Source organism: Macaca mulatta, chromosome 1 (assembly GCF_049350105.2).
Source record: "Macaca mulatta isolate MMU2019108-1 chromosome 1, T2T-MMU8v2.0, whole genome shotgun sequence".
Taxonomy (NCBI): Eukaryota; Metazoa; Chordata; class Mammalia; order Primates; family Cercopithecidae; genus Macaca; species Macaca mulatta.
In genome coordinates this window covers 177292809-177301509 of record NC_133406.1, presented here as the reverse complement: position 1 = coordinate 177301509, position 8701 = coordinate 177292809, and the positions used below count along the sequence as shown (strand labels likewise).

At 41.1% G+C, this 8701-nt stretch overlaps 1 pseudogene; it reads right to left on the bottom strand.

Annotated features, from left to right (window-relative positions):
• Positions 1 to 1384: 1384 nt before the first annotated feature.
• LOC100428041 (dnaJ homolog subfamily C member 7 pseudogene) lies at positions 1385 to 2363 on the bottom strand (annotated as a pseudogene).
• Between the last annotated feature and the right edge of the window lie 6338 nt (positions 2364 to 8701).

The following is an 8701-nucleotide window of genomic DNA, read 5'->3' as shown; positions in this document are numbered from 1 at the left end:
TATTTCTTCTTTTTTTAATGGGGTCTCATTATATTGCCCAGGCTGGCGTCAAACTCCTGGGCTCAAGTGATCCTTCTGCCTCACAGCCTCCTGAGTAACTGGAATTACAGCTGGGCTAAATTATATGTTCTAAAGTCACTTGGAACAGTCTCTTTGTGTAGCTGAAACATCAGCTGGATATATAGTTAAGTTCTTTTGTTTCATTTTATTTTTGAATTTTAGGAATTTATTTTTTCCATTTTAATTTTGCTTTATCATTAATTTAATCAGCAAATTTCATATTCTGACTTCCTTTAAATAGTCCTGAAAATGAATAAAAGTAACTAAGATCTATGTTTTAATCATTTTAATCAATTTAATCATTGTTCAGATACTTATTGATGTATCTCTTAGGGAAATTGTGCAGTGTCTTACACCAGCACTTCCAAAAGTGTGTTTCATGGACCACTCTTCCAAGAAGTGGGTGGTGGGGTGGGTGTGAAGATAGGAGTCTATAGTCAAATAAGGCTGAAAATCCTATATTCTCTTGGAGAATCATGATGTACATAACATACAAAAGGCTTTGAAAGCCAGGTGCAGGGGCATGTGCTTATAATCCTATCTTCTTGGGAGTCTGAGGCAGGAGGATTACGTTAGCCAGGATTTTGAGAGCAGCCTGGCAACATAGTGAGACCCTGCCTTAAAAAACAGCCACTGAGAAGATCTGAAGTAAGGAACCTTTTTTCCTTAGATTTGCATAACCTAGTGTTTTAAAATTTATTTATCTGGACTGGGTGTGGTGACTCACACCTGTAATCCCAGCACTTTGGGAGGCCAAGGCAAGCGGATCACCTGAGCTCAGGAGTTCGAGACCAGCCTGGCCAACATGGTGAAACCTCATCTCTACTAAGAACAGAAAAATTAGCTAGGTGTGGTGGCAGGCGCCTGTAATCCCAGCTACTGAGGAGGCTAAGGCAAGAGTATCACTTGAACCCGGCAGGCGGAGGTTGCAGTAAGCTAAGATTGTACCACTACACTCCAGCCTGGATGATAGAGTAAAACGCTGTCTCAACAAATAAATATACAAATAAATAAATAAAATTTGTCTGTATGTAGAGACTGTCTCACACCTTTTTTTTCTCTTTTTTGTTTTCTGTTTTAATAAAGTTAAAGAGTAAAATAAAAATTCACAAGCTGCTTCCTTGTCCATCTGCCTACCTCCCTCCCCTAACTGCAGTCTTTGGCACTGGTTCATTATCCTTCACCCCATTCACACAGACACTGGATATCCAACTGAGAAAACAGAACTGCTCTAAGTACATGGAGACATGATGTGAATTGTGTCCACATTCAAGATTAAACTGAGTGACTCTGCATTTTCTGGCTTCTGGGTGGTTGCTCTTCATTAGGCAAATAGAAAAAAATTCCCTGGACCAGACGCTTCAAAGCTGAAGCCCCAAGACCACTGAAGAATGCCTTGAAGATACTATTTGCATCAAAATCACCCATATTCATGCCCTCCTTGTCCAGGTCTTGGCCACTCTCCTGGAGAGTCTTTTTCTTGGGATCAGAGAAGATGGTAAAGGCCTCTCCAATTTCTTTGAACCTCCCCTCCTCCTTCTGAACTTCAGCACTGCCTCCACTGTGCCAATCTGGATGGTGCATTAAGGCCCATTTGTGATAAGCTGTCTTGATCTTGTCCTCAGAGGCATTCTTGTCCACTCCCAGAATCTTGTAGTAATCTTTCTTCTTACCCTTCTTCAGTTTCAGCTGTGCATTTTTTAGGAGTTGTTTGTGTTTTTTTGTTTTCTCTATCTGATACACTTTTTCATAATTGTGCACTGCTTCTTCATACTGTTTCATGTTCATGTAACACTGAACTCTTCTCAAGTAGGCTTTTAAATAGGTGTCATTGAGCTTCACTGTATTTGTGCAGTCTTGTATTGCATTATCTAGTTTCCTAAGCTTAGAATTAATCATAACCTGATTATAGTAGAGTTTAGTATTTATTTTTATATTGTTGGGGTTTACCCCAGGGCTCCCATGTACAGTTCGTACGCTAGCTTGTAATTTCCTTCCTTAAATGCTTTATTTCTGTCTCCTTTCTTTGCTTTGAGTGCTTTGGGATTTCTGCAAGCAATGCAGGCCCTCTCATGGAGCCATCCTGAGAGCCTATACAAAAACCTTAACTGCCTTCTCAATACAATCTTCATAATAAAGGCAAAGACCTTACACATACAGAGGATCTGCATTGGTGGACTCCATTTGTAAAATGTCACTGGCTACAGATTGTGCTTCTGGATATGACCCAGCATTACTAAATATTCTGCTTTGAGGATTTTGAAGCAATGGCAGGCAGGGGCAAGTAGGAGGGCACAGTCCATGCAGAGAACAACCTTTCTAATATCATGCTTCTCAAAATCTGTTTTTGCTAACTTCTCATATTCCATGATTGAATTAGCATTCTTGAACTCCTGTTATTCCTGAGCATTTTTATGATCCAGTTCTAGGGCTCTCTGGAAACTGACATATGGCCATGGCATTCTCTAGGGAGAGAGGGGGCACTTGCCCTCTCCTAGATGTCCCTGAACAAAACTGTCATCCAATCTCAATGACTGGTGTGCATCTCCAAGAGCTTCCTGGAACCTTCCAAGCATAATCAATGTGGCTGCTTGATTACTGTAATAGCTAGTATTTTTAGGACATATGCCTAAGGCTTTTGTATAATTGTAAGCTTCGTTGTAATCTTTCTTCACATAATATGCATTTCCTTGTTCCTTGAAATACTCTGCTTTCCATGGTGTACAATTGTTGGTTAGACTTCTCCCTTCCCTAGAAGTGAAGTTCTGATGGGCAGCCAGCAAGTCTAACTTGTCTGGTTTCTATTAGCACATGGCTCTGCATCTGGCACAGACAGAGCAGATGCTCAGAAAACATTTGATTAATAAGTGATTGAGTAAAGGAAGCACTACTTAGTATGGTAGCCTTTAGAGAGATATTTTGTTGGCCTGGCGCAATGGCTCATGCCTATAATCCCAGTACTTTGGGAGGCCGAGGTGGGCAGATCACCTGAGGTCAGGAGTTTGAGACCAGCCTGGCCAACATGGTGAAACCCTGTCTCTACTGAAAAGACAAAAGTTAGCCAGGTGTGGTGGCACATGCCTGTTATCCCAGCTACTCAGGAGGCTGAGGCAGGAGAATTGCTTGAACACGGGAGGCAGAGGTTATGATAAGCCAAGATCGTGCCTCTGCACTCCAGCCTAGGCAACAGAATGAGACTCTGTCTCAAAAAAAAAAAAAAAGAACATTTGGGCATCAGAGACACCAGAACAGCAGTCTGCAACTAGGGATCCTAGAACTTTCTCTTTTTGTGACAATAGTTATTATCTCACTGAATGAGAGTTCTGTGGAACATGCTTTAGGGAAATGTCACTCTCAAGTTTTCTTATATGTCAGAAGGGGATAATAACACCTGTTCTACCATTATCTCAGAGTTACTGTGAAGATCAAGTGAGCTGGATATGAAAGACTTTTGCTAATGCTTATACTGAAACATGACAATGTAAAGTTTAACTCTAACACTCTGCTACTTAAGTGAACTTATGCCCTACATGGGGCAAGAGTATAATGAGACTTGGAGGTTACAGAATAATGGAAAAGGAGTCATTTTGACCCATAAAAGGGTCAATTAAGGAACAGGTGCTGATAAGAAAATAGATTCTATTTCAAAGAATAGTTATGATCAGGTGAATGGCTTTCACTTAAAATCAGAGAAGATCTGAAACTTATATAGAAAATGGCTTGTTTTCTTACCAAGTGGAAGTGATCTAGGAAAGGGACTAGAAACTATTATAAAAGTATGATTTGTGTGAGGAAGTTTGCCTAGCTGATTGAATATTAACAGTACCTTTAATAAAGTATATAATAGTTTGTTAAGGTTGCTGTAACAAAATAGCACAGGCTGTGTGGCTTAAACAACATAAATTTATTTTCTCAGAGTTCTGGAGGCTTGAAGTCAGAGATCAAAGTGTCTGCAGAGCTGATTTCTTTTGAGGCCTCTCTCCTTTTCTTGCAGATGGCCCTATTCTCCTGTCTTCACATGGTCTTTCTTCTGTGTGCATGCATATCTGTGTTCAAATTTCCATTCTTACAAGGATCCAGGTATGTTGGACTAGGGCCCATCCTAATGTCCTGACTTAATCTTAATTACCTCTTTAAAATCCCTATATCCAAATATAGTCACATTCTAAGGCACTGGGGATTAGGACTTCAACATATGAATTTTGAGGGCTACAATTCAGGCCAAAACAAGTTACATGCAATTTGTACCATGCGATTATTATCTTTACTTTATACACATGAAATGGCCACCAGAGGTTGCTCCTTTTGTGAAAGACATGGCAGAAAGACAAGAAAGTAAGGGGATTTGAACTCTGATTTTCTGGCTAGTGACAAAAAAAATTATTAGTTAGCTGGGCTCTTGCCCATTTCTAGTTTCATCCCAACTTTTCTGTAGTGGATTACAGATGGCCACAAATTCTTTCCTACCTTCCCCTTGAGAGGCAGAATCTATTCCCACTCTCCTTGTATCATGGCTAGGTTGCTGTGTGACTTGGAAGGCTGGGGTGTTAAGAGATCTGCAACTTTTGCCTTTGCTGCTTGGAATGCTCTCTCGGGGAAGTGCGCTGCCATGTAAAAAGTTTGCAAAACTTTCTGGAGAGAGAAGCCCTGTGGAGAGAGGGCTGAAGCCATTCACAGATGTTTCAGCCTCAGCTGATCTCCCAGCTGAATGCAGCCTCATGAGTGACCTCAGACAATCCCAGTGGAACAGATGAACCACCTACCTGAACCCTGCCTAGATTCTTGATCCATAGAATCATGAGCAAATAAAAACATTGCTACATAAGCCACCAAATTTTGGAGTAATTTGTTACACAGCAGTAGATAATTGAAGCCATCACCTATTAGTCAAACTGACTTTAGAGATTAATACTATTCATTTCATATTCTTATTTAAAATGCAACTTTTTTTTTTTTTTTTTTTTTTGAGACGGAGTCTCTCTCTGTCGCCCAGACTGGAATGCATGCAGTGGTGTGGATCTTGGCTCACTGCAAGCTCTGCCTCCCAGGTTCACGCCATTCTCCTGTCTCAGCCTCCTGGGTAGCTGGTAGCCATCACCATGCCCAGCTAATTTTTTTTGTCTTTTTAGTAGAGGCGGGGTTTCATCGTGTTAGCCAGGATGATCTCAATCTCCTAACCTCATGATCCGCCCGCCTCGGCCTCCCAAAGTGCTGGGATTACAGGCATGACCCACCATGCCTGGCCAACAAAAACTTTTAAGAAGGATTATGCATTAGTGTAATTTGATTTCAGATAATTTTTTATTTTTTTTATTTTTTTGAGACAGAGTTGTGCTCTGTCACTCAGGCTGGAGGGCATTGGTGCAATCATGGTTCACTGCAGCCTCAGCGTCCCTGGGCTCAAGTGATCCTCCCATCTCAACCTCCTGAGTAGCTGGTACTATATGAGCACACCACCACACCTGGCTAATTTTTATAAACTTTTTAAAGAGACAGGGTTTCACCATGCTGCTCAGTCTGGTCTTCAACTCCTGGGCTCAAAGGATCTGCCTACCTCAGCCTCCCAAAATGCTGGGATTACAGCTGTGAGCTACTATGTCTGGTCGTGGTTTCAGATAAAATTTTCAGATAAGAACATTAGGCTTCTGGTGGGGATGTAAATATATGTATGTATGGGCTGCTATATGGTAGGGGAAAGAAGACACTTCAAAGAAAGGAAAAGGCTATGAAAAAGTGAGCACATGTTAAAGACAAATGGTAACAGCTATTATTTATTGATTGTGTACTATATGTCAGGCAGTATATTCAAGTTTTATATGCATGATTTCATTTTACTCTTATTAAAATTCAAAGAAGATGACATTATTATTAATTCTTTTTTGTTTTTTGTAGGTGAAGTAATTATGCCAGAGACATTAGGAGACTTTACCAAGTTCACACAGCTAGAAAGTAGAAGAACTAAGATTTAAATCTAAATCTGTTTGTCTTCAGAGTCAGAGACTAGTTCTTTTTTTTTTTTTTTTTTTTTTTTTTGAGACGGAGTCTCACTCTGTCACCCAAGCTGGAGTGCAGTGGCCGGATCTCAGCTCACTGCAAGCTCCACCTCCCGGGTTCACGCCATTCTCCTGCCTCAGCCTCCCGAGTAGCTGGGACTACAGGCGTCCACCACCTTGCCCGGCTAGTTTTTTGTATTTTTTTAGTAGAGACGGGGTTTCACCATGTTAGCCAGGATGGTCTCGATCTCCTGACCTTGTGATCTGCCCGTCTCGGCCTCCCAAAGTGCTGGGATTACAGGCTTGAGCCACCACGCCCGGCCCCAGAGACTAGTTCTTAATCACCTTTCTACACTGCCTCTAAACTTGATCTACTCTATAATTTTGCTATGGCTTACCCTTTTTGCTTATAGTAAATGCTGTCATTCAAAATGCATTTTGTGAGCATCTGTTATGTAAAGGCACTGGATATTCAGATGCGAAAGATGATCCCTATTGGAGGTAAACAGCAGGAGAAGGTATACAGATGGCAGTGGTGGGACAATTCAGCTATGAGTTAGTGACTGTGATGTCTCCTCCACTATTTATTCATGAATATTTTGAGCATCAACTTTTTGTTAAATACTGGGTCAGAAGCTGTTGGGTTGAGAAACAGGAAGGAGAGATTGATACAAACTTTCATCACTTTAAGATGTATACTTTTTTACATATTAATATTTCTGAAATTATATGTGTTTTACAGTAATTACTAGCTTAAATGGTAGCATTGTTTTCTTCCTCAGTGGTACATAAAATAATGATGGTGGAATTTTAGATTCAATAAAATATGATTTTCAGTCTGCCAAACATGGTTCTTGTTCACAAGATGCTTAATATTTACGATCCTGCAATGTACTGGATTTCTCCCTACATTTGTAACCATGTAACATCCTTCACCAATGTGCGGTCCTCCTCTTGGCCTGAGATAATGCATTTATTCAAGTATGGTTGTTTATTTTCTCTCTATACTGTCTCCATCATTGTTCAGCAAATGAAACGCTTTCATCTCTCTATCTTCACCCCAACTTCTTTCCTGGGCTCTGATTCATAACTGACACCTGAGTATTACAACTGTCTTTTCTTTATGTTACCTTGACCTCAATACAATGCACCATCTTCCCCTCCAAGCCAGATTATTCTCCAGGCTTCCCAAGATCTATCAGTTCTTGGGAACTGTAATTCACACTTGAGACCTTGGGAGCCATCCTTGATTCTTCCCTCTCCTTCGTTTCACTTGTACATATCTAGTATGCTATTAAGACCTGTACATGAGCCAGGTGTGGTGGCTCACGCCTGTAATCCCAGCACTTTGGGAGGCCAAGGCGGGCGGATCACCTGAGGTTGGGAGTTCGAGACCAGCCTGACTAACACAGAGAAACCCCATCTCTACTAAACATACAAAATTAGCCGGGTATGGTGGCGCATGCCTGTAATCCCAACTACTTGGGAGGTCGAGGCAGGAGAATTGCTTGAACCCAGGAGGTGGAGGTTGCGGTGAGCCAAGATCGTGCCATTGCATTCCAGCCTGGGCAACAAGAGAACAAGAGCGAAACTCCGTCTCAGAAAAAAATAAAAAATAAAAATAAAAAGACCCGTACATGTTTCTTCTTGCATTGATCTCTCCCTTTCCAGTTCCACTATTGCCATCTCAGTCCAAGCCCTTGTCTAATCATGCATGAACTGCTATAGTCTCCCTATGATTCATCTGATTCATTTTCACCACTTTAAGTTTTCTCTAACACTGTATTGTACACTTGACTCCTGCTAAAAGTCATTTAATAGCCCCTTACTGATCACTGGATATATTCCAGACACCACAGCCTGGTATTCAAGTCTCTCTACAATTACCAGTCCTTTCCAGCTTCATCACCCACCATCTAAACTGGAGGAAATGTTCTACACTTTTCAGCTGCCACAATATTTGGCTTGAACCATTTCCTTTGTCTAGATTCCTATTCTCATTCTCTGGGCTTATCCAGCCAGGCTTTCCTTCAAAGCTCAGCTGACTCCTCCAGGAAAAACATTTCCTGATGGTTTGCAGTTTACAGTGAACCCTCTTCTCCTAACTCCTACAGTGCTTAGTGCATATATAAGTAATGTAACATTTAGTATGTGTTCCCTTCTATAGCTTTTTATCCTTTTACGCATAAAAATGTCTTTCCAATGAGAATTAAGTGCCTTGAGGGCAGGGACCTGGCCATATTTCTCCATATTCCCAGTGTTGATGGTCTTTTAGATATAATCATATTTTAGACCTGGAAGTTCACCTAGCCCTACTGATTCCTTTCACAGTTGAAGAAACTGAGGCCCAGAGAGAAGTTGTTCAGACTCAGTAGAAAGCCATAGTCATAGCCAAATATTTGCTAACACTTACAAATTATAGGGGTTGGCTTACGTAGAACGGCAAGATTCATTAGTGGGGAATGAGGGCACTCTCTGAACAAAGGAAGCAAGTAAAAATCATCACAGCCGTCCATGCATGACTGGACAGGGGCCTAGACTGAGATGGAAATAGTGGAACTCAAAAGGAAGGGATCAATGCAAAAGGAAAAGTGTGCAGGTCTTGCTAACTTACTAGATAGGTATTTTTGGCAAGTTTGGGACCAGTT